The 24,689-nt window shown below is 37.4% G+C and overlaps 1 long non-coding RNA gene and 1 pseudogene across 6 annotated transcripts in view; one reads left to right on the forward strand and one right to left on the reverse strand.

Annotated features, from left to right (window-relative positions):
* Window positions 1-18,358, reverse strand: part of LOC134471652 (uncharacterized) — a 179,648-nt gene extending 161,290 nt beyond the window's left edge. For 3 of the 6 annotated variants that reach the window (XR_010041188.1, XR_010041189.1, XR_010041190.1), the window contains exons 1-3: window positions 18,161-18,358; window positions 16,064-16,153; window positions 15,363-15,448 (exon numbers count right to left, since the gene is read on the reverse strand). This is a non-coding gene — a long non-coding RNA (uncharacterized LOC134471652). Of the gene's footprint in view, window positions 1-15,288; window positions 15,449-16,063; window positions 16,154-18,160 lie in introns of all 6 variants that reach the window. The other 3 variants (XR_010041186.1, XR_010041187.1, XR_010041185.1) reach the window with 1 other exon arrangement.
* LOC100728223 (protein MEMO1-like) lies at window positions 6,836-7,764 on the forward strand (annotated as a pseudogene).
* Window positions 18,359-24,689: the final 6,331 nt, after the last annotated feature.

The following is a 24,689-nucleotide window of genomic DNA, read 5'->3' on the forward strand; positions in this document are numbered from 1 at the left end:
CTTTCTTCCTTCCTTTCTTTCTTTCTTTCTTTCTTTCTTTCTTTCTTTCTTTCTTTCTTTCTTGTTTCTTTTCTTTTCTTTTTTGCGCACCTAAGTGAAACTCTTAACAGCAACAAGGTTAGGGGCCTTCCCTGCAACCAGGGAGAGGAATGCAAACACATAGCATTTAAACAGCCATGACACTTTTCTCATGGAGATTGAAGCAGACTGAGCAGCCTTACGCTGCTTGTGAGACAGTGGCAGAAGCAGTGAGTCAAGAAGGCTTGGGAATCAGTGCAGTAGTGCCACAGCAGCAGTGGCACAGGCAAGGAAGGTCAGTGAGAGGAACACCACAGCCACTCCCATCCTGTGACCTGTGAGGCTGATGCTGCTCCTGAGACAAAGGAGGTAGAATTAGACTGGCTGTCTCCATAGCAATGTCAGGAGCAGAAGGACTTTCCAGAGTACCCCCACCCAAGCCCAGCAATCGGCAGCCCAAGGGGACAGAGATTTGCCAATGAAAGTGGAGCAAAGTTGGTCTGATTAGGAGGAGCCAGCTGTGCACAGTGGAAGCAGCCTTGGGCTGTCTGTCTGGGAGCCACAGCAACTGAAAGACAGACACAGAGACAAACAGGCTGCTTTTGGTGGGGGGATTGTTTAGGTTTTTAGTTTTATTCTTGTTTTGATCTATTCACTTTCTTCTTTTCTTTATCCTCAACTATCTTTTGATTTTATGCTGCATTCTCTAGTCTTCCTCATACACATCAATAATCTTGTGCTTTCTGCATCACATCATCCTCTCTCCTGTCTGGATCATTTTTTTTCCCTCCATCCTTGCTTCTATTATATTTCTCTTCTGTGACATATTCCCTCTTAAATTTCCCTATCAAAGGATTAAATCGGGAAAACTCCCTATACACAAGTTCCTGCATAATATTGGATTTTGTTACAGAACTGTAGATTTTGCCTCTTTGTTTAAAAGTACTAAATTAGGGGCTGGGGATTTAGCTCAGCGGCGTAAGCACCTGCCTTGCTAGCAGGTGGTCGTGAGTTCGATCCCCGGTACCGATAAAAAATGAAAAAGACAAAAAAATAAATAAATAAATAAATAAAAGTACTAAATTGATAGTTACCATTGTTGGTCAGGTTTTAGGCCACTGTTGATGCTATTATTATTGCTAATTGAACTGCATGAGCCAGGATGTCTTATCTGTTGTAATCAATTATTATCCCTTTTGTGCCAACACTGTGGTTGGGATCATAACCATCACCATAATACAATACCAAAGCACTGGATTCTGAGCCAAATAGATATCAACATCATCCTTAGTAAATTGAGAAGGTAGGATCTTGGGACAGATCGAAAGATGAAGAACCAGCTACACATAGAAGATAATACCGACAGAGCTATCTACTGTAAGAAATTTACAAGTATAATTGCATAGAATAAAATAAAATTTAAAAAATTGAAAATGATAAGTCATAGAAGCAAACTGCAACCCCAGATTTCCAGTCTAGCCAGGGCAAATCCAGGGGACCAAGGGGTACAGCAAATAAAAACCACCCACCACCTAACTTCTCTGCAATGATGAAAACAGAATTTAGAAAACAATTGCATGATGTTACAGAGGAAATCAAAGAAGAAATAATCTTCCACATTAAAAAAAAAGGAAATGATGAACAAATGATTGACTTTTTGAGAGAACCTAAAGTTGAAATAGATAAAAAATAGAGAAAAAAAAATAGAAGGAACACAGAATAATGATAGAAACTACAAATAATCAACATAAGAAAGAAAAGAAATCCATAACATAAATTCAAACAGATACCTGGGAAATTAAAAATTCCATCAAAAGTTTACAAAATCAACTGAACAAATGTAAAGACAGAATATCAGACTTATAAGCCAGGATGAGTGATTTTGAAAATGAAGATCTCTTAAAAATAGTAAAGGAACCTTAAAAAATAACCAAATAACTATAAGAGAGTGCAAAGAAGAACAAAATAAGATTGACTGGAGTCAGAGAAAAAGCAGAGGTCAGCACAAATGACGTAAAAACCTGTTTGTGGAAGTAATGGAAGAAAACCCCCCCAAGTATGGAAAAAGAATTAGACATGCAGATAAGTGAGGCACGTATAAGTCCAATTACTCATGATGAAAATAAATCTACACCAAGAATATAATAAGCAGTATTCCAGAAATTCAGCATGATGAAAGAATAATGAAAGCTGTTAGAGGAAAGAAATAAATCACCTAAAAAATCCCATCAGAATCACAGCAGCCTTCTCAACACAAACTCTTAAGTCAAGGAGAGCTTGGAGTGCAGTATTCCAAGTCCTAAAAGACAAAAAGAATCCAACCCATATTGATTTACCCTGCAAAACTATATTTTAAAATCAATGGGAAAATAGGGTACTCCCATGAAAGTATAACTGAAGAAATTGATGACCACCAAACCAGCCCTCCAAAATATTCTGAAGGATACTTGAGAAAGAGATAAAAAACACTACAAAGCCACACATGTCAATAAAAACCAACAGCAGAAAAAGAATAGAAATGCATTAGAAATGCAATTACACAGAGGGCAAAGAAGACAGGGACCAAGACAGGAAAATAAAATGGCATGTACATATAGTATATATAATGACTGCATATATAATAATAGTTATTTTTTATAACCATCAGCATAAATGTTGTCATTTCATCAATCAAAATAAACAAAAATCAAACTGGCTGAGTCAAGAAACAACATCAACGATATGCTGTGTACAAGAAATATATTGAACAAAAGAAATTCATATGCTGAAAGTCAAAAGATGGAAAACAACACTACAAGTGACAAGAACCAAGGAAAAAGCAGAGGTAGTTATTATATTTGCAGACAGAGGCAATCAAGCCATGAAGGATCAAAAGAGACACAAATGGTCTCTACATACTTGTTAAGAGAAAACTCTAAGATGAAGAGATAACAATCACAAATATGCATACATCCAATACAAAAACATTAAGCTTTATAAACAAATATTAATGAACATGAAAAATCAAATAAGCCCTAAAACAATTGCAATGCAAGATCTTGGTACTCTATTGTCACAAATAGACCGATCACACAAAACAATCAATGAATAATATCAGAATTAAAACAAACCCATGAACAAATGGGTTTAATAGATATGTAAAGGATGTTCCAAACCACAACATTAGAATACACATTCTTGTCAGTTGTGCAGGGGATATTCTCCAAAATAGGTAAAATACTAGCCCACAGAAATGCTTAAATGAACACTAAGGAATTTCAATTATCCCAGGTATATTATCTGAACATAATGCAATGAAATTGGGAATCAATAGCAAAAGAAACCCCCAAAGCATCATAAATACATGGACATGCAATCAAGCCCTACTGAACAACCAATAGTTTACAAATTAAATTAGAGGTGAAATAAAACTATATGATTAAATGGTAATGATGATACAACATGCTAGAACTTATGGGACACCGTAAAAGCAATTCTAAGAGGGAATTTTATCGTGGTGAATTTTCACATTAGAAAAATAGAATGAGTTCAAATAAATGGCCTAAAGTGAACCTCAAACTTCTAGAAAACAGAACAAAACAAAAATGAACAAGTCAAGCCCAAAGCTCAAATGAGGGAGAAAATTATAATGATCAGAGCAAAAATTAATACAACTGAAACTAAAACAACAATACCACGAATCAATGAATTGAAGAATAGAATTGTTTCTTGGGAAAAATAAATCAAATTGATAAATTATTATACAACCTTATAAAAAAGGAAATAAAAGCCTAAAATTCATGGAATTAGGAATGAAAAGATGATACCACAATGATCCTAAGAAATCCAGATTATCAATACCTACTTTAACAAAATTAATTATTATAATAAAATGGAAAATCCAGAAGAAATGGGCATATTCCTAGACACATTTGAATTAACAAAGCTGAATCAAGAAAACATAAAAATTTTAAATAATTCAATATTAGTTGATGAAATTGGAAATGTAATTAAAACTTTACCAAGAAAGAAAAGCACAGGTCCTGATGAATTCACTACTGCATTGTACAAGAAATCTAATGGAGATCTAACACTAATGCATCTCATACTCTTTAATGAAACTGAAAGGGAAACAATTCTCCCTAACTCTTTCTTGGAGGCAACTATTATCCTGCTATCAAAATCAGAGGAGGTCTCAATCAAAAAAGAAAGCTATTTCCAATCTCCTTAACGAACTTAGATATAAAAATCTTCAACAAAATACTGGCAAAAAGAAAGCAGTAAATAATCAAGAAAATTATATGCAATAACCAAATAGGATTCATTCTATGGAAGCAGGGATAATTCAATATATGCTAATCAATAAATGTTTACACCACACCAACAGAGCCAAAGACAAAAATTACATGATCACATCAATTGATGAAGAAAAACTATTTGACAAAATCCAACATCCATTCATGATAAAATCACTTGAGAAAATTTGAATAGATGGTCTTTATCTCAGTATAATAAAAGTGAGCTATGACAAACCAAGAGCCAACATCATATTAAACTAAAAAAAAAAAGTCAGTATTGGAAAGTTTTCACCCTAAAATAAAGAAAAGAAAAAAGTGTCCACTGTCACCATTCCTGTTCAATACCATTCCAGAAATATTAGCCATAGCAATTATAGAAGAGAAAAAAAGGAACAAAGATAGGAAAAAAGATAAATCATTATTTGCAGACAGCATGATATTCTACATAGAAGACCGCAAAAACTCCATCAAAAGACTTCGAGATTTAATAGCCATATTCAGTCACAAAGCTGGATATAAAGTCAGCATTCAAAATTCAATAGACTTCCTGTACACAAAAAACAAACTCACTGAGAATGAAATTAAGAAAATTATTTTTCACCACAACAAAGAAAGTGAAATACTTAGGGATCAATCTATCAAAGCAAATAAAAGATCTCTATGCTGAAAACTATGGTACTCTGAAAAACAAGATCAAAAAAGATATGCTAAAATAGAAAGATATCCCTTGCTCTTGTGTAGGAAAATCCAACAAGGTGAAAATGATTATACTTCCACAATTGTTATTCAGAATTAATGCAGTCTCAATCAAAATACCATTAACATACCACACAGAACTAGAAAAAACACTTCTAAAATTCTTTTGGAACCAGAAGAGACAAACAATCCTAGGTAAGGTGTGGGCCTTCATAATCCCTGACTTGAAATTATACTACAAAGCTACTAAATCAGCATGGTACTATCCAAAAAACAAAATGAAACACAAACAAAGCAAAACAAAACAAAACAAAAACAAATAAAAACCCAGCCCTAAAGAACAGTGGAACAGGTTAGAAGTTGCAGAAACAATTCTAAATGCACCAAGTCAGCTTATTTTTGAAGAAAACCCCACACATGTTCACTAGAAGAAAGATAGCCTTCTTAATAAATGTTGCTGAAAAAACTGGCTTTCCTCAAGCCAAAGACTAACTATAAACCCATATCTTTATCAGTGAACTAAAATTAAAATGGCTAAAAAATCTAAATATTAAAACAGAAACACTAAACCTGCTGAAAAATAAAATAGGTAGAACTCTTACAGACACAGGTGTAGGCAAAGACTTCGAGAACAAAACCCTAGTTACACAGGAAACACTACAAAGGTTCAAAAACTGGAATCTCATCTTATTAAAAGAAATTACCAATAAAATGAAAAGATAGCCCACAGAGTGGGGAAAAAAATTTAACCAATTGTTCTTCAGATAAAGACTAATACTTAGAGAATATATAAAGAATTGAAAAAGCTTAGAACCCCCCAAATTTAAAGACTCAACCTGAAATGATCATCTGAGTTGAATATACACTTAACAGATAAATAATTAGAAATGGCAAGTAAATATATGAAAAACTGTTCCTAATCACTGGTCATTCAAGATGTAAGTTTTTTTAAAAAGCTTATTCCATTTCACTGAGGAAGAATGGCTGCTGTCAAGAAATCAACCAATAACGAATGTTGATGGGGCTGTGGGAAGAAGAAACACTCCTCCATAATTGTTGAAAAGATTAGTGTAACCACTGTGGAAATCAATGTGAAAATTCATCAAAAACTAGAACTAGAGGTTTCATTTCACCTAGCTATTCTTTTTATGGACATCTTCTCAAAAGAATTAGAAGCATCATACCATAGCAGTAAATTTCACCCATGTTCATAGCAGCATAATTTGAAGTAGCTAAGTCTTGGAAACCACCCAAATGCCCATTAACTGATGAATGGATAAAAAGATGTGGTTTTTTTATACAGTGGAGTACTACTTAGCCATAAAGAATAAACTTGAAACATTCATAGTTAAATGTATTGATCCTGACTGAAAAAAAAAAAGGGACACATGTCTTAATATTACATTGTCTTTCTGGTATAAGAAAATTAAATTGTAAATAAGAACCAAAATTTATAATAGATATTATAAAATAGGAAGACATTCTTCAAAACTAAGGGAGAAATAGGATGAATGGAAGGAAAGGAAAATAAAAAAACTGAGAAAAGAAGGGTAAAATGGAAACAAAAAGTTTTATAAATGAAAGGAACAGGAGCTGAAGGGAGAGGAGAGAAACAGGAAAAAAGCATCAAGATATATCACCATGTACAGGTCACAGTCCCTATGACGAATATGATCATTACACATCTCTAAATACTACTACTACTACTACTAATAATAATAATAATAAAATAATATAACAATATTAGGCTTCTCCAGTGCATCTTCAAAATGGCTTCTAGCTAATAGCTCTCTCCAGCAGGACTGAGTTCCATGCACTCACCATCAGCCAGTGCAGTGCTCCACATGCGCTACTCGCCTCCACTGCCACATCTCTCTGCAGAGGCCATCGGGGTCACCAACCATCAGCGTGCATCCCCAGGCCTGCAGCTGCATGCACAGCTAGAAGGTTGGCTCTCCCAAGTGCAGTCTATGAAAAAATGTGCTTAGAGCCATTATTGCACCCTGCACAGAATATACACACTGTGGGTCTTGTCCTGCCAATGCTTACAAACAAGTGGATCTATCTCTTACCTGAAGAATTTTCATCCTTGGATCTTTGCATCATGTACCCCTCTCACCAATTGTACTATCCAGTGTGGATATATGCAGTATACCTCTATATGGTGTTTGTACTGATCAAAAGATTTATGGAGAGCTATGAAAGACAGGAATATTTGAACAAATGTCTCTACAGACAGATTAAGATGACAACAGTATTGAAATGCATTTGCCTTATACAAGTAAAGCCATGGAAAGCCATAAGAATGAGTTTACCATTATTCCTGTACTGGTTGGAACTCTGGGTGAGTCAAAAGACCAGGAAGTGAAAAACTCTTTAGTAAATATCTAGCAGTAATCTCTTATTAGTATCTATCTAGTAATCTCCTTGTGGTTGCTTCTGATTTCTGCCATTGGGTTCAAAGGTTCCATTACAGTTTCTATGATGAATCCCATGGGGAGATTTATAGATCCATTGAACATTTAGATAGAATGGCTATGAGCATTATAGAACAATAAGATCCTGTATCCTTTAACAATTACTTGAAGAAATACCATAGTACTCTATGTGGAAGACATCTCATTGGGGTGTTATTAAATGCTATTACAGAGCTCCAGAAGAATGGAATGAATGTGAACTTCTTATTTTTTGAACAATGCCCAGTCAAGCCCATGTAGAAACTGGCAAGAATGGCTCAGGGAATTATGCAGCTGGAGCCCTCATGGTCCGCTGAAGCTCTGAATCCTCAGGGGTGCCGCCCATACATACTCATATTCTGTCCAGGATCCCAGCCTAGCCTTTACCAAGATACTGCTTCTGGTTTGGGGATTCTGAAAATTCAAAATAATATAATTTGCTTTTCTTTTCTAGTAGGTGTAGTCCCCATTAATTTCAACTAATTAAAAAATGCTTCATAGTTTTGGGTGGTGGAAGGAAGGTTGGGATCAAAAGAATTTTGATTAAAAACAACATGGTAAGGGCCCAGTTGTGGCAGAAAGTTTTTTGAAAGTAGCTTCTAAAGCATTTACCTTATCATAAATTTACCCTTTTTGCAGACCTGTGCCCATATAATCCACTTTCATAATAGTTTTGCAAATTGTACACAAACAAAAGAGGGTGGAAGCTTTTTAATAAACAAATTGCATTTATAAATGATCTATATTAGAATATAATAAATTTCAAGTTATAAACAATTACTACCCATTGTAGAACCCATTGTAGAATGAATATCTTCTATTTTAGTTGCTAATAAAGGGCTACCCAACTCAAAAATATAAGAATAGTAACAACAATAATAATAAAACAGATGATGGATGTTTGTGTTGTTTGTATTCCTAAGCTTTGTGATCAGTGCATGAATATTCATGCACATGTTACCGTGTGAACAGCCTGTGATCATTTTAATTGGGGATAGAGCTACAACTTAATTTCCTGGATCACATGATAAAATCATCTACAAAATATTAAAATATTACTAAAATGTTTTAAAGTAGTTGATCCATTACATACCCCCATATGTATGACCTAATCGCTGTTCATTCCTTCCAGGTTTCTTATTTTCTTGCCTGTATTTTTTGGTTTTGAAGTAACATCTCATTGTTTTTTGTTCATTTCCCTAATAATAACATTAAACATATTTTATGTGCTTTTGGACATGCATATATCTTAGAGACATGACTACTGAAATGTTACCCATTCCAGTTGAGTTAGTTATCATGTTATTAATTAGTAATGATGAATGCTTTATATGTTCTGGATACAAGGCTCTTATCAGAGATTGCAAGTATATTCCTTCATTCTGTGGGTTACACTTTCAGTTGTTTCATGGTATAGCTTGCAGCATAAACTTTTAAGGCTTTATAAAACCTAACATATTTTTTTCTCTTCATTTGTTTTAATGTTGTATCTATGACATAATGGTATTGTTTAAATTCACAGAGATTTAGTCTTGCTTTTTGCCTTGGAAGAAGTTTGCATGTTAAATCTTCAATTTAAGTTTATCATCCCTTTAGAAACTTTTACATAAATATTTACATATGCTGTAGTGGAAGAAATGGGTTGAAACTCCTGCTTGTATATATGAATACCCAATTTTCCCAGAATATAGCACTCTTTAACTGTCATAACTTTGTAGTTAGTTTAGACATAAGAAATTATGTCTTAAGATTTTAGCTATTGAGGCCAAGTGTTTAGCTCCACAGCATACGTGCCTGCCTGGCAAGCATGAAATTGTGAGTTCAATCCCCAACACACACACACGCACACACACACACACACACAATTTAGCTATTGTAATGGCTTGCATCTAATGTACCCCTGAAATAGTCAGCTGTTCCAAAGTAGGACTTTTGGAAGGTGATTGGATCAAAGAGATCTTATAAACATCAGTGGATTTTCTTACTGATAGGCTCATAGGTTTGAAGAAGCAGGGCTGGTTGAAGGAGGTCAGTCATTAGCAAGTTAAAAGGAACTGAGCACGCTTGTGCCCCCTCTTTCTGACTGTCTTCCTTTCTCCTGGTCTGTCTTGCTTGCCATGGTTTGAGCAGATTTCCTCCACCTTGCCATTCTACCACGATCTTTCTGACTGCCTGGGAATCAAAAAAGTACCTTAAAAAAGAAGTCATAATAAATGCTTTCCTCCTTTAAATTCCATATACTAGGTAATTCCATGCAGCAACAGACAGCTGACCATTACAAGAACATGAACTCGATTCATTAATTATCTCACAGCTAAATCATCTGACCATGTCCTGAATCATTGAAACTAAACCAAAATAAATTTCTTCTTCTTTAGGATGTTTTTATTAAATGTTTTATCACAGTGACACAAAGCTCACTAGCACAGCAAATTTTGGTGCTCAACATTGACTATGAATTTTAGGACTGTCTTATCAATCTAAGATTAAAAGTTACCTCAGATTGTTATAGGATTGTTATAGGACTTATGTTTTGTCTACAAATCAATAATATTAACTATATTGTCTTACGATTAAGTTATTTCAACCACTTTTCATAGTTATATTAGTTTTCTATTGCTACTCCCCCGTAATGCAATCAATGGCTTAATGTTATGGTTAAATCTCAATGTCTGCCCAAAGCCTTATATAATCATAAATACAGCTTTTCAGAGGTAGCTAGATCTAGAGATTGTGAAGTTGGGATTAAGTGTGTGATGTTGGCATCACGGATGTGGGCTGCTAAATTAGCCCACTGACTGGTTGGACATAGTTCCGGGTATGAATAATGGGAAGGCCCACCTGGCTGTGAATGCTACTGCCCAAAGGGCATGTAGTCTGGACAGAATATAAAGGACAGACAGAGGGCTGCTGCTACCTGTGCTTGTGGCTTGCTGATTCTTTGATACTGTGTTGCTTTGCTTCACTCTACCTTGGAGCCAGCCAACAACGAACTGAAACCACTACAAACTGTGAGTCTTTCCTTCACTCCTTTAACTTTAGTTATTGAGTATTTTGTTTCAGCAGCAAGAAAAATAACTTAGACATTTAATGGTACTTTTTCTGTTAGTATTAGACACTGCACCTATGACCACTGCACTGAGCTATACTCTTTCCTTTTTTATTATCTGATTGAGCTCCGGTCTCAGTAAACCACTAAATTGCTCAGATTGTGTTCACAGTTGCAATTCTCTGGTTCGGTCTCCTAGATTGCTGTGATTAACGCTATGAGTCACCACATGGAGCTAAAAAAGCAACTTTATAAAACACCCTTACAGTTTTGCTTTTTATTACTGTTGTTGTTTTGGTTGCTTATTTTTAATCAGAAATTTGATTCTAGCCTCACTAAGCTAGCATTAGTGTGTCAAGTGTTGGGCTCCCTCCTGAAGGTCGAGGAGAAAAGCTGGTCCCTGCCATTTTCAACTTGTATAGCTGGCAACATTCTTAGGCTTGTTTCCTCTGTCCATCTTTAAAGCCAGCAAAAGCAGGCTCAGTTCTTCTCACATTTCTCACTACCACTTCAATTTTTTTTTTTTTTTTGGTCTTATTTCTACTCTTAAGAAAATCTGTGATTCATGGGTCTATCTCACTAATATAGAATCATCCCCTAAAATTCTGTTTAGTTAATCAGCAACATTCATTTTCTTTTAACATAAAGCATACCATTATCAAACCTTCTAGGGGTTGTAGGGTCATCTTTAAGGAAGTTTGGATAGCTTATTTTAAATATGGTCATGAAATTCTTTTGTTACATTTACGCCTAAACACAGCATTTAATTCCAAATATTACTAAATTTATTATTCCAATAATATTTTAGTGAAATTACAATTGTCTCTATACAAGGGCTACCTTACTTGAAAAATATATTATTTACTCTCAAATTGTAAGTATGGGTGTCATTTTTTATTGTTGTAACCTAATGTCCTGGGCTAGAACCTTCAGTACAATATTAAGGAGTAGTGACAAGAGAATTAAGCCATGTCTCCTTGATTTTTAAGTAGGATTTTGTACGTGAGACTTTTTATAAATAGCCATTATTCCTAGTTTATCTTTATCTTCAATAACGCTAGTCAGTATACATTGCTCCACTGTTTGATCAAATTAAAGGAAGGCCTGTTCAAGAGGAGTGTCATGCTGAGATTTTAGGATACTCAGACTTCAGGAAAGACCTTTATAGCTTTTTACCTGGTTCTGTCTATTTATCTATAATTACTCTACCAGTTCCTTCCTTGCTATCACAACTTGTGGCCACAACCTCCTCCCAGCTGCTCACTGCCAAGGTATCCATTATTTTGGGTATACTGTACATGTGACCTTCCCTACAGTTTCAGATAAAGTCAGATTTTATAGAGAGAATTGCTCATCAGCCTCCTATTACACTGTAACATTTTACTGTGAACTAGGTGACTCAATACAAATTTGTTCTACTGGAGTCTTGGAGAAAAAGGGGGTAATCATGGGATTGCAGGGCTGAATGGCTCTTGGAGACTCCTGTGAGAATTCTCCTTGTTTTTCAAAGTTTAGAGGTTAGTGACATTTCTTGGGGGCCCTTCCCAGACTACTCCAGTTTATTCTTCCATAGTCACTTCCATCTGTCCTTCTGATCTTCATGTGTTAATGCATCTTAGAAGATCCCTTTTGATGACAACAGACACACTCAAATAACCCCGAATGGCATTCCTGGCACACTTAACTTGATTAAATCTGCAGTTTCCTTTGCTATGTAAAGCAGCATGCTTACAGGGGGTTTTGTTTGTTTGTTTGTTTTTGGAGTAAAATTATTTAGTCTTACCTCTGGGGCTTTCTATCCTGAAAGCATGCCTTTCCTCACATGCAGAACCTGTCTTGTTAAATCACATATGGCCCACTTCCAGGGAAGAAGAAGCCACCCATAAGAGGGGTAGTAGATCCTCGAAAACTGTTAGCCTCTTCTGCTATGGAAGCTGTGCTCTACAAGCAAACTTGGCCAGGGAGGTGTGTTGCATTGTTTCATCTAAAGTAGATTCTCCAGCCTATGAGTAAGGCATCAATTTCTCAACTGTGTTCCAGAATAGTGGAAGGTATTTCTCCTTTCTAATCTCACTCCTGTATGCATTAACCAATATCTCTCCACACAATGCCCAAATTCTTCCCAGGCTTGGTTAAACAGTATTTTTTTTATTTCACTTTTTTTAAGACGAACATTTTAGTTTCCACATAGAATCGAGAACAACTGTATTTCTTTTCCATTCAATATTTTTTTCACCTAACATGATATCTCCCAGCTTAGTCTACATGGCCACAATGTTAGGATTCCATTGTCTACATAATAATATGGCATTTTTATATATACCATATTTTCTTTATCCCTTCATCAATAAAGACCTATGTTGTTTCCATGTCTTACTTATTGAAAATAGTGCTTTACTGAACATATAAGCAGAGCAAAGATACTTCTTTGATATACTGCTTTATTTTCCTGTGGATATGTAGTCAGTAATGGGATTTTGCATCATACGATCATTCTAGTTCTTTTGATCAGGAGCCTATGTACTGCTTTCCATATAAAATGCACAAATTTAAATACTCACCAATAAGGGCAAAGGATGTTTCTGTACCCTTGCTAGCATTTTATTTAACATGTTGATGGTAGTCATCCTAGCAATTATGTATGAAATAGAATCTCATTGTAAATTTGATTTACATTTTGCTAATTACTGAAGTTTAGCATTTTAAAATAAATACATAGATCCTTTCTATATTTTCTTTTGAAAAATATCCAGGTCATTTGACCATTTTATAATTGGATATTTTTATTAGTAGTAATATTTTACTATCAAATAGAATGCCTTATATATTATGGATGTGGGAAGCCCTGTAATTGGCTGCCACCTTGACAGCTGCAGGCTGCACCACCTTAATTCCCTCTAGGAGTTAAGTTTGGTAATTAAGCAGGCATCTTACATAACTCCTTTAGCCTGTCCCATTATTCAGGGATTATGCTTATTGAGCCCACCCATGGGAAATTTGAACTGACCTATGAACCTCCATCTTGCCACTATTGCTAAGTTACCCGCTGATGTCTCAGCACCCAAAACCCTCCTCCTCAGTACCCTATGTATTTGATACTCATTCTTTGAATAAAGAGAGACTTAATTGGAATTCCTCAACTTGTCTCCACTCTTTGCGTCTCTTGTTTCCTTTTCATCCCCACTCCCCCTCTACAGTCTCCATGGACTTACCCGTGGGCCAGGTCATATGGATATATATATATATATATATATATATATATATATATATAATGAATTTAAATAATATTTCACTACTTCTTCATTCTGCCAATAGCAAGAAATACAAGAGAAATTCCATGCTGGAAAATTAAGAAGTAGGGATGAAGTAATAACTTTCATAAAAAAGAAGAGCTGAAATATATCAAAAGTAGACTATAAAGAGATCACTAAGAATGGAGATTAGTGCATGGGGCAGAGTGACTTGCTGAATTTCTGTTTTGGCCACTGTCTAAATGTTCCACCAAAGCCTCATGCAGTCCTAGGTGGAGCTTCGCAGTGGTAGCTGGATCTAGAGTGTGTGATGATGAGACTGATTCATGATGTGATGCTAGGATTAAGACTATCCCTACCTGTGTGTGAATGTTGCCTACTTTAAGGGTGACATAAGATATGAGAGACAAAAATAAGGTCACTGTGGTCATTTGCTGCTTCTTTGCTGTTTCCCAGCTTGCTGCTTTCTGCCCATAATTAACTGAATTATTTCTCCCTTACTTGATCGAGAAACCAGAACACAATCCGGCAGCAAAGTTTGGAAGACAAGGAGAGAAAACTTGTAAAAAAGAAAAAGAAAAGAACAAATCAGCAAGCCAAACTCATCTAGGAATCTCCGAGTTGCCTATCTCAAATATGTGGAAAAACAATCCTCAAAGGAAATGAGAAACACAAATAGCTAAACCTGCTCTAAACCATCCCAAAGGTGCTAGCCATCTCATAGCTTTGATCCTTCTACCCCTAGAAAACAAAATCCAGTCAACACCTCAGCCTGTGATACTCTCACTTTCTGAACACATTTATACAGGTGGGAAGTAGAATCATGGTGAGAACACTCATCTTCCCATGAACCCATGTAAATGCATACAGAGATCAAGAGCAAGAGCAGGAAAGTTAAGAAAGACTCAAGCACGGGTGCTTTAACGGAGAAGAAAGTCTCAAAGAGGTAGACTTTCTGGTAAGGCTAAAAAGCCATAAGTAAAAGCTGACCAGAAAGAGTTTCTTACACAGTCCCTTTGTTATCGGGTGGCTTGTATCCCTCAATCCAGAAGCCCAGTAGCTTTTGTACCTTTCACTTGCATGACATAACACGCAGGTGTACAATAAATGCGTTGTTAGGTATCACTTATTAGGGTTGTGTGTATGTAAAATAGGATCTCCTTACTGCTGGCTGGCATTGAACTCACTATGTAGACCAGGCTGCACTTGAACTCACAGCAATTCTCCTTCCTCAGTGATATCTGGCAACAAATGTCTTGCTTAAACTAGTGGAAGGTAGTTTCTACCATTTATGACCACAATTGTACAATATATATTCTAAGCAAGTATGTGCCAGTTTATAGACTAGTGAACCCATATTTAGCAAACCAATGTGTTTAAAAATTTACAGTTGGATTAAAGGCCAAATAGTTAATAATAATCATGTCAAACTTTTGAGGAAATATTATCTTCAAGTTTCAGAGGAGGTAATTGAGCAGAAAAGTAGTTTAGTACCTTTTCTGACATTCTCAGAAAGATATATAGAAGAATGAGCTTCATACCAGGGTTTGATGACCGTGAAGAACAAACTGATTCTTGTGAGGAGTGACACAGTTTCTGTCTGCTTGTGACTTACTTTGTTTTTCTTCCCACAACTGCAGGGGCTGCTCTTCTAGAGTCCTTACCCATCACTCCACATGCTTCCTGGACTCAGCTCTCTATCTGGAAGATGTATGGGGTATTAAAAAAAGCAAAACAACACATTTGTTAGAAGAACAGTGTGATCAAGTGTCTCTTCAAATAACATACTCACAAGGGGTACAATGAAACATATTTCATGATATCTCATGAAATTGCCCTGAAAGCACAACTATAAGAAAATGTCATGTATCTAAAGTCACAAGATTGTGAATGCCTCTGGGATTATCTGGGGAAGCAGGACATCTGCTGACTGTGGGGTTTATTGTCCTGTCAGTATGAAAACCCTGACATCCCATATGGGTCTGAACCAACTTTTAGGGTGACTGTGACTGACTGACTAATTGTATCTAGAATTCATTTTCCTCATCAGAAAGCAAAACAAACCAAAACAAACAAACAAACAAAAATAGAAAAAAAAAACCAGTTTTTTGCAGACTTTGAAATTTATGAGGCTTTAGGTTTATACTCTGCTAAGATGGATGAATGATGGTACAGTTTACATTCTCTAATTCTTCTCCAGAAAGGAAATGCACCAAAAGGATCAAGGTAGACCTGAAAGATTCAGGAAAGGGCACATAGGGCTGCCTGTGTGAGGCATGTGAGGACTGATAGAGTTTCTTTCTGTTTGTGACTCACATTTGTTTCTTCCCACAGCTTTAGGGGCAGAGGAGGTATCCTGGGTCCTCGCAGTGATCAGTGTCCTTGTCCTTGCAAGGTTACCTGCAACTAGAAGGAAAGATAGAGAATGAGTTTCTCAGGCTGGTTCTAGACTATTAATGAATTTGGGGAGTGTTTTATGACCCCCTTGAAGTTATCATTGAGAGAATAAGAGAAGGATTTCCTGCTGTTGAAGAGAAAGCAATAAAGTCCGCAGCTGTTTTGTCTGCCGCCTGCCGTCAGCCCACAGCACCCAGCATGAACAGACTACGAACACGGAGTTATTTACCAGATCCCGGAAATTCTGTCCGTCTTGGAGGCTTGGGTTTAACTGTAATTGACTATATTAAGCCTACTGAGAATATACACTCCTAGTTTCAGAATAAGCCCAAGAATAACCACATTCAAGCATTACAATTCTTTCCATTATGAATACAACACCCTAGAGCAGGTTTCTAAAGGCCCTGACAACTTGAATTACTGTCTTTTCCTACTCAGCTGCTTGCAACTGAGCTTACAATGAAATGGCATTAAACAATGTCACACCTCTTTAACCACAGACACAGCTTCTGGGCCCTCATTCACACCCTTATAGCAACATAGGAAAGCAATGTGAGGCCTCGAGGCAAAAGGTGAGGGTCTTCACCATTGTGCTTCAGCCCCTGAGTCCTAGGACTGTGGTGAGTGCTTCAGCCCCTGAGTCCTAGGACTTTGGTGAGTGCTTCAGCCCCTGAGTCCTAGGACTTCGGTGAGTGCTTCAGCCCCGGAGTCCTAGGACTTTCGTGAAACCATTTCCAAGGGCGCCTGCACTCACTTTCTCTAGTAAAGCATAATGACAAGCTGGATTGGACAGGAGAATATGTATGAATCTTTCCAACATCCAACTCAATTCCATTCAGCAAACATTTACAGTTTATACCATGTTGGAGTCACTGTGTTACACACTCCCAGATGTGCAATTTATGCTTATTCCTTTGAAAACGAGTCAGAGAATTCTCATGCCACTTTTCTGCAAAATCACTAGACTGGAAATCACCGGCCCAAGGTTCTGCTTAAAAAAATTGTGCTATCTTTATAAAGTTACATCAGCTCCCTGGACTTCAGTATCTTCATCGATAAAAAGACTGAATGTTCTGGTGGGTGTCCATAGACAGTCTGAAGTGAATTCACTACTCTGGTCTTAAAGAAACAACTGAGTGCGTACTTAATGTAGTATACAGAGAAAATATATCTGGAATTTTAAAAAAATAAATATTAATTGAAGACAAACAAAAATTATATATATTTGCATTCCGGTACTAGAACTGCAACCTAAACTGTGTCCTATAAAAACTACATTATTTTACAATTTTCAGACACATTACTCTAGGTTGTGCAATCAACGAACATGTCAAATGGTTTCTTGTAAAAAAGTACTACAGTAAAAGACATTGTCATTAACTCCTCTCAAAATGCTATCACTTTGAGCACACATCCAATTTTTGTCACTTTTTGTTAATTTTCTTATACATTTTTGATATATACAATGATCATATTTATCACAGGAAATTTATACCTGTATGGAAACAAAGCTTTTATAAATATCACATTGTTTTTGCCACTTTTTGAATCAGTTCTTAAAGTCATCTTTCCGGAGTGACTTAGTTGTGTTGTGGTGACAATCATTGTGTTTTAAGTCCTGAATGAATTCAAAATACAGTATTTACCTTTACTGGTCACTTTGATACTGTGAGATCTCCAGATCTCCTAGAGTTTTGCTAAATCTAAAATTATAAAACAATACATTTCATGCAAAGTGGTTGTGACTTTTAGATGTATTCCAAATAAACCAAAAGTGCAGAGATAGTTAGTAGTGAAGAGGAGAACAATAAGAGTCAATGAAAAGCTTAAAGTAAGGGGAGAGAAAGCAGAACACCGTAGAGGGCTTTTCCAATCTGTAGCAAATGAGGTGGGTCTGCTGTGGACCCTTCTCAGTGACTTTGGCCACCGGGATTTAGTGTTATCTCCCAGCAAAGAGGAGCAAACCACCAGTGTCCCAGATGGCAATGCCTCTGTACAGAAACAAACACTTCTCACCTTGGTGTTATTCACCTCACACCTGCTGAGCTCCTTCTCACTTGGATTAAAATTGGAAATTCTGGAGCAATGTCACGCAGGGAGATTTAGGAGGACCAAGTATAAATCCTCACTATCCACACGGGCTCTGGTATTCCTTTCCTCCTTCCTCTCTGAACACAGCTTTCATCATGCTGTCACTCTGTTATGGTGTGAATCTGGAATGTCCCCCAATCATAGAGTCATACGCAGGGTGTTGGAAGGTGAATAGACCATGCGAGTGCTATAAATATCAGTGAATCATCCATGGGTCAGCTCACAGCTGACTTAGTGACATGCAGAGGGTCACTGGGTTAGGCTCATGATGGGTGTAGTCTTATCTCTGGCTCCTTTTCTGTCTCCCTGCCTTTTGGATGTCAAGAAGTGAGAAAATTTCTTCCATGAGACACTTCGATCATGAACAATCATAGACTGCAATGTCTTTTTTTTTTTTTTTTTTTTTTTTTTTTTTTTTTTTTTTTTTTTTTTTTGTCTTTTTCCTTTTTATCAGTACCAGGGATCGAACTCATGACTACCTGCTTTACAAGGCATTTATGCCGCTGAGCTAAATCCCCAGCCCCATAGATTGCAATCTGAAAACTGTGATGAGGGGCTTGGGATTTAGCTCAGCGGCATAAGCACCTGCCAAACGAGCAGGGGATCAGGCGATCGTGATTTCAATCCCCGGTACTGATTTAAAAAAAACCTGTGATTAAACCTGCCCGTTTTAAACTGTGAGTGCCAGGTGTCCAGTCCCAGGGACAGGAGTGTAGCTAGCACATCTTTACTCCCTGGCTTGCAGGTGCTTGGGTCTGCATGGATTCTTCACAGTCACTATAAACTTCATGGATTCTTCTAGGTCTTTGTCTGCCTCAGCCTTTTGTCTTTGAAATCCTTCTCAACATTTTGCTTATTTGTTAATTTGGTGTTTGTTTGTTTGTTTGTTTTTACAATTGACTTCTGGTCAAAATATCAATGTTTTTTCCTTCGGGACTGATTTTTCCCAATGAACCATTTGTAATAATGTGTTTCCATGGAATTTAGACACAGTTTTATATTTTATATGTGCATCTTTATTATCTCTCCATATTCACATTCAGTTAAATTGTATGAGTAAGCTTTTAAAAACCAAAGGCCTAGAGAAATGACTGGAACATGGGAGGTGTAGAATGAATAATGATTTCTTACACACACATGCAAGCAGACTGAACTACCACAGTCTAAAGACACAAAGTCAGATCAGTCAAAGACCAATTTACCTAAACTAAAACTTTCCCAAAACGGAATGGGGATATTCACGTAGCTAAGAGCCAGGATGTGATATTGCACTCATCTATGTAGTGCTTGGCTATCACATTCATAGATCACATTTCATCATTTGGAAAATATAGGGCCTTTGAAGGATTATTAATCAGCATCCTTGTTTAAAAATAGAAACAACCTGCTATTTTAAGAAGGAAAAATATTTATTCCATCAGAGTGTGAGGAGAGCATCTAAGAAAATCAGATATCCTGGGATTGATGCTAGATAGATGATGTAAAGCAAGCCTCTCTAGCTTGGCTTCCACACACTTCACAAGTCTTGTCTGGTAGAAGCCTTTCACCATGTCACCCACCCTGGCCTCTGAGTCAACACTGGACACCACACTAATGTCAGGTAGGAGATCAGACTGTGTGTTTCAGCCTCCAGGTTTCACCTAAGTGCATCAGCTATCTGAGAGTTTGGACTCAAAAGTTCCAGGTGCCTGAGTGCCTAGCTCACATGGTGTCACCTTTTCAACCTTTTCCATGTGGAAACATACATCAGAAACCCTTGAGCAGTGGTTAGCAATCCAGCCCACTCTATCTTCCACCCAGGCTTGCACTTCAGGAGCAGAAGTCTGACTAAAGATAAGTAAGGTGACCAGGGCAGGGGCCCTACGGAGGGAAATCTGCAGTGGGAAGAAGGTCAGACTAGCTTTATTCTAAGGAACCTGCCATCTCCCGAATGCTTTGGGGCCCAGCTTCCTGAAGAGAATCTGAATTAGGAGTATGTCTTTTCACATTGGATAACATGATACGTGAACCTGTGTTAAAACATGAAATGTCTCCAGGGCTCTATGAGGAAAAGGATCAGGAGGTGTCTCAACTCTTCCAAATGTGTCCTCAGCCTTTCCCTCTACACATCTTTTCCAGGCTGATACTCTGTCTTAAAACTTATTTCCAGAGCTAAGAATACTTTTAGGCCACATATTTGTTTGGGGAATGGGGCATTGACCTTTCAATGGCACTGTCAACTGCCACTTTAATATTTCCTGCTCGACAATAAGTGCCCCCCTAAGGATGTGGATACATTCATGTCTGGGATGTTTAAGTAGCCTCTGACCCAGCCACTCATATGCCTAAAGTTTCTATGTATGCTGTGTCTTCTTTGGAAGTGAAGTTTCATGAAGAAGTCAGAAGAAAAGAAAAAGAGCATTTTTCTCAGACCTCAAGTTCCAGGAGTGTTCCTTTACTGAATTTTTACCCCTTCACAAAAAAATAAATAAAGTATATGAAAGAGTTGCTGGCCCAGACCCGACACTTTAACCAGGAAAAGCCGCAGCCGCTGCTTCCCCCGCCCCTATAGATTTGCCTGTAACCCTATACCCCCATCCCTGTAACCCTGGCGCCAAAACGTGTGCCAATGAAATACCTGTGCATCTCTAATGGCCTTAGGGCACTGCCCTAAGCTTAGGCTATTTATATTCCCCCACGCCACGTGTCCGAGAGAGAGAGATCTCCAGATTCCAGCCGCCAGTGCGCCAGTCTCCTCTCCCCGTGTTCCCGGAATAACCACGGCCCCGGGTGCAGTGGAGATGCTGTGCCCCGGGGCCGGGGGGGGGGTGTCTCTCCCCACATTCCCGAAATAAAGGTTACTTAAATTTTATATTTCTTATCTTTGCAGCCACCGCCGCCCACTACTTTCACGGCCATCCACTCTACTCCTTCCACGGACCTCTTTCCCTTCCCTCCCCCTCTTCCTCTCCCCTCTTCTCAGACCTAACAGATGGTGCTGTGACTCGAACCTCTTCCTTGAACTCTTTCCCCTCTTCCCCTCTTCCTCTCCCTTCTTCTCAGACCTAACAGTATGTATGTATATATATATATATATATATATATATATATATATATATATATATAAAATTCTAGCTAGGGTATGTATAGCTCAGGGGTACGGTGCCTGCCTGATATGTGCCAGGTTGTGAGTTCAAGCCCTAGTGCACATGCACACACACACACACACAAACACACACACATACACAATAACCTCTACATTTATACTACTAGGATTTTATCCAAAAACTGAAAAAGGGACTCTGTGTCCATGGCTGTCTCCCTTCATGGGAATTTGTCAGTGAGGAAAAGAAAATGATGGAATACAAACTCTAAAATATCACACAAACCCCAAATTTAGATAATGTGTTAGGTTGTAACTATCATTTCCATGCTTGTAATATAATTATGGTTATGTAAAATATCATCATTGAGGGAATGGGGTCTAATACGACTAGGACCTGTCTGTGCTACATTGCAAGAGGTGAATTCTGTGATTGCACTGTTGATGGGGATCTAGTACAAGTGCTGTAGAAATTAGAAACTTTTCAAAAACACTAAAAATACAAACTCATTTGACTTTGGGTCTTTGCACTGTGATGTCACAGTGATGCATCTATCTATGTCAATAGCAGCCTAACTAATAATAGTTAAACCTTGGATGAAGGCCATTCACAGACGTAAAGATTTTTTTAAAATATGGAGAATATACATATATATATATAAATTTAAATTTTACAGAGGAGAGTGGTTGCCTCTTGTAACTGTAATGCTTAATGAAATAAGTCAGACACAGGAGCTTACATTTGCAAGATTTCCCTCATGGAGAAGTGCAAAGTATAGATTACTTAAAGATCAAATAAAAAAAAAAAAACTATAGCAAAGAGAGAAATCGACTTTGCAGAGATGGAAAGAGGGTTTGCGGATGGAGAATGGTGGAAAGGGGGGGGGTCAGGAAGGGAAAGTAAAATGAGTGAGGTGAGATTGCCCCTGGGATGTATACATGTGCTATGTAGCACAAACATAATAATAAGAAAAAGAAGAAATGCATTACTTTGATTCCATTCATCATACCACAGAAAGGCTGTAACTTGTTAAAATTTTAAGAATTTAACATCAGTCACAGGAGTGTCACAGTTATCCGCTTTCTCCAGAGATAGAAGGGCAGAACTCTAAGTGTGGTTCCCGCTGCTTTGAAGACAGACGTTTTCACTCCCTCCTGAGCGCATGTGCCAATACCAAAGAGTTGTTTCAACTCCAATTAAATTCAGTGTTCCTAAAAGAAACTAAAGAAAATAGAGTGAATAAAGTAGAGTATTCGTATCTGCTTCACATTTGCAGAAACATAGCTCAGCTAATTAGCCTGCTGAAAATCAAAGTCAGAATGTGGCTGTTTGGTTTCAGACTTCAATGTCTGCCTCCTTTTCACTCTTTCTGACCTGGATGCTCTTTCCTCTCCCTCCATAAGGATACTCAGATAATCTTGTCCCTGACCATCAGGGAAGGATCAAGGTCAACGCAAGCAGTTGCATGGTTTGCAGTGGGCTCACTGGGCCAGGGAGTCTTAGACCTATGATCATCTGCACTGAATGTCATGAACATTTTTCTCCACCAGAGCCCTTTCAGAAGTCTGTTTGTGAGCCATGCATTAGCCGCATCTTGCCAAGGACAAACCAGTGTATACCCTTTTGTTGTCAGTGTAAGTCTAGCAACCATCTCCATGATTCATAATTGTGCTGGAAACTCAACAACCTGATGGTTCCACAGAAGGCAGCCAAAGGGGATGTGTTTTGAGCAAGGGGAAAGAAATCTTTGCTATACTAAAAATTAAAGCAACCCAGCATCATTCTTTTTTTAAAATAAACCTCTCCTTGAGGATACCTTTCCAAATAAGAATATATTGCCTGATCTGGAAGTGAAGAATTACAATTACATGGGATGTAAATTCACATGTAACCTACAGCTCTATTACTTTCTGATATTTTGACTATTTAAATATAGGAGAGGAAGGATCGTGAATAGACGTCAATGGATCAAGAGGAGTGGAAGGGTCCATTACAAAGAAAGGAGGACAAGGTGAGTTATTCAGTGTTTACTGAAGGCCTCCATCACTCTGTGATCTGGAACAAACCCATTCATGATCTCTTCTACACAGCAACACCTTTAAATAATTGTGAAAATGAATATACTGCTATCGACAACATTAATTCATAAACCATAAACAATTTCACAAGTTTGAACAAGTAAGCTAGTGAGTACTCTTTGGTGCCCACTGGGTGTCAGAAGGTGTCTGTCACAGGTGAACTGTCCTTCCAGCACTGCACTGGTTCTCCTTAATCTTACCCATCTCATTCCAACTCACTGCAGTGGGAATCTAATGACCACTTTCTTGTTTTCTATTCATTCAGTTGTGTGATCAACTCTCTGCCTCAGAAAGTCTTTTTGGTCATCTTGTTTAAAAATATGGAGCCCTTAGCAATTCCCTAGTATTTCTTATGTTTAAGGTTATATTGTACAATTTAAATTTACAAATAAGAAAACTGAAATGTATGGGCATTGCCCATGGAATAGTATACTTAATACTTCTTGTGCAGATAAAATTCACCAAGCACTGATAAAAGTCTTGCCTGGGATCTAGCTGAGCTGCACAATGCCTACCTGGCAATCACAAGGTCATGAGTCCAATTTCCCAATACAAAAAAAAAAAAAAAAAAAAAAAAAAAAAAAAAAAAACCACATTTAAATATCTCAACTTATTAACTCAAATTTAATTAATATACAAATGTATCTTCTTTTTTAAAGTGCTAAGGTCTTTAAAATCGAAGTGAATAGAATACAAATTTCATCCCTTATGGATGATGAGAGTCTGTCTTCACACCTGACTGCCTATCTGCTGGGTCTTGTTCTCTATTACACCCCAGAACCGGGAATTGGCACACCATTGTACACAAGGTAACTAGTTATTACATAGTCACTTAAATTAAAAAAATATATGCTAACAACAAATAGCTGTAAACTATGCCCAAAGTTAGCTAAGCCTTATCATCTGCAATATTTCCAAACCCTCTCTTGTTTGTGGGACCATATTCTCCCCTCTTGGGTGCCAGATTCTATTGAAACCTGGCACTGACTCTGCCAGCAGGGTACGTGAACTACTTTTTCATCTATGAGCACGCTGATATTCATAGGGGTTAAGGGACAAACTGGCTGGCAGCAGAGTTGTTCAAACCATCTCCTCTCTAGGGCACGACACGTACCCCTCTTTCTGTTTCTCCTTTGTGAAAACTCAGGCCCAGAATGTGAATTTCCGGCTATCTCCTTCACAGATCTAAGGTACTGAATAAAACATAATCCTCCAAAGAAAACCCATCAGACATTTTCTTCTTGGCAATCTCCAGCACGATTTCAGCTAGAAACATTGAATTTGGATTTCATG

The sequence above is a fragment of the Cavia porcellus genome, unplaced genomic scaffold (genome assembly GCF_034190915.1).
Source record: "Cavia porcellus strain 051 isolate PalLab524CR breed Dunkin Hartley unplaced genomic scaffold, mCavPor4.1 scaffold_19, whole genome shotgun sequence".
Taxonomy (NCBI): domain Eukaryota; kingdom Metazoa; phylum Chordata; class Mammalia; order Rodentia; family Caviidae; genus Cavia; species Cavia porcellus.